The sequence below is a fragment of the Bos indicus genome, chromosome 8 (assembly GCF_029378745.1).
Source record: "Bos indicus isolate NIAB-ARS_2022 breed Sahiwal x Tharparkar chromosome 8, NIAB-ARS_B.indTharparkar_mat_pri_1.0, whole genome shotgun sequence".
In the NCBI taxonomy this organism is placed as follows: domain Eukaryota; kingdom Metazoa; phylum Chordata; class Mammalia; order Artiodactyla; family Bovidae; genus Bos; species Bos indicus.
Window position 1 is genome coordinate 41,563,300 of NC_091767.1, and position 2,309 is coordinate 41,565,608.

The 2,309-nt window shown below is 42.2% G+C and overlaps 1 pseudogene; it reads left to right on the top strand.

The window, feature by feature from the left end:
* Positions 1–553: 553 nt before the first annotated feature.
* LOC109562684 (voltage-dependent anion-selective channel protein 3-like) lies at positions 554–1,623 on the top strand (annotated as a pseudogene).
* The last annotated feature ends 686 nt before the right edge of the window (positions 1,624–2,309 follow it).

Here is a 2,309-nt window from a genome sequence, read left to right on the forward strand (position 1 = left end):
CCCAATCTTTGAACAGTCTTAAAGATTTGTATTATTATGGATTTATAATTTTGCTGAAGCACAAATTTGATACTGATATCTGCTACAAGGTCAGTATGAGGGGAGTGTCTTTTTGTCGGTAACTCAGAGGATGCACCTCCATGTAATCAGTAACTCTCCTGAGGTATTGCTTAAAAATTGTCATTGTCTTCACCTTATTTTGGGACTTCCCTGGTGGCTCAGATGGTAAAGAATCTGCTTGTAATGCAGGAGACCCAGCTTCGATCCCTGAGTTGGAAAGATCCCCTGGAAGCTCACTCCAGTATTCTTGCTTGGGAAATCTCATGGACAGAGGAGCCTGGTGGGCTATAGTCCATTGGGTTGCAAAGGGTTGGACACTACTGAGCAACTAGCACTTTCAACACTTTCACCTTATTTTTAGAAATGTAAGCTCTTAGTGTCACTAAACAAATGATGTAGGGTAGAGCTTATTTTAATGGAGGAATTTAACAACTTTTTCTTATCTCAGTCATGTATCTATGGAATTCTTAAGAATCAAAGGGAATTACTTATTAAGTGCTAATTTACCGTGTTTTATGAGGAAATTACATTACCATAGTATTTGCAAGTTTGAAAGTGACCTCAGAGCATGTCTCCCCTGAATATCAAGAGAAAATGAATTAGGGAAACCTTGGAAACCTCAATCCTTCATGAAGCCATCACATTATATTTAAGACAAGGTCAGATCAGTGGTCTGCAGAAGACCTTCAGCCGTGCCCTGGTGGAGTAGACAGGCCCTTCAGTAGGAGATATGTATAACACCCCAACTTACTATGACCCATTAAAGACTACCGACAATGCCTTCAACAGAGGATATGGATTTGGCATGACTGAAAAAGATCAGAGAACCAGGTCATGTAGTGGAGTGGAATTTCCTACTTCTGGCCTTGCTTACTTACACTGATTCAGGGAAAGCATCAGGCAACCTAGAGACCAAATACAAGATCTGTAATTGTGGACTGACCTTCACCCAAGAGTGAAACACAGACAGTACTCTTGGGACAGAAATCTCTTTGGAGTACAAGTTGGAAAAAAGATTGTTTATATCAAACATAGGAAAGAAGAGCAGGAAATTGAAGGCCTCCTATAAGTGGGCTTGTTTCCATCTTGGCAATAATGTTGGTATAGATATTTCTGGACAAGTTATCTATGACTGAGCTGTGTTGATCTTTGAAGGTTGGCTTGCTGGCTATCACATGAGTTTTGACACAGCCAAATCCAAACTGTCACAGAGTAATTTCACTCTGGGTTACAAGGCTTCAGACTTCTAGCTGCACCCTTACATGAACTATGACACTGAATTTGGAGGGTTGGTCTACCAGAAGGTGAATGAGAAGATCAGAACATCAATAAACCTTGTGTAGATAGCCGGCAGGAACACCTGTATCAGCATGTCTGCTGAGTACAAGTTGGACTGTAGAACTTCTCTCTCTGGTAAAGTAAATAATGCCAGCCTGATTGGACTGGGCTATACTCAGACCCTTCAAACCAGGAGTGAAACTGACTCTGTCAGCTCTCATCGATGGAAAGAACTTCAGTGCAGGAGGGCACAAGATCGGGCTGAGATTTGAACTTGAAGCTTAATGGAGTTTTGAATAAAGCATCATTTTTGTTCCTGAACGTGAAGAGAAATGAACCCAGTATGTTCTGGCTTTTAAATTCTTCTGTGAAATTTCAAAAGGGTGAACTTTTTATTCTTCCAAAGATTTGTAATCTTCCCCACTCTGAAGCCTAGACACCAAGCCCATCTTCAGGGAGGTGCTTGAAGGCATGCCTGAAAGTTGTCATGTTCGTGTCTCATTTCAGTTCAGTTCTGCAGTGTTATTTTCAATGTGTTCCTCGTGACAATGCAGTGTCATGTTACAAAGGAGATGACCCGACCCTCCGGTTGTCCATCACCTCCTGCATGTCCCACACCACTTTTTCATGACCTGGTAACATACTGGTCCCTGTGCAGTAGTTGAATCTTTGGTTTTGCATCATAAACCCATCACATTTGGAACATTAAAAAAAGACAAGTCCAAAGCCCTCGCAAGTCAGCAAGTTGGTCAGGGGCTGATGTCAGGAGCTGCTCTGAGGTAGCCTGCATCTAGCCAGACAGCTGTGGGACTTGGATGTTGCACAGGCTAAGGAGCTCCAGGATGTATACCAGCAGTTGGTGTAGATGTTAAATTGTGCATTTGACTGCCAGTAACACAAGACCCTGACTGAAGATAACCAGTAACTTCATCATATCACAGAACAAGAAGTCCTGAGGTAGAGTGGTCTCC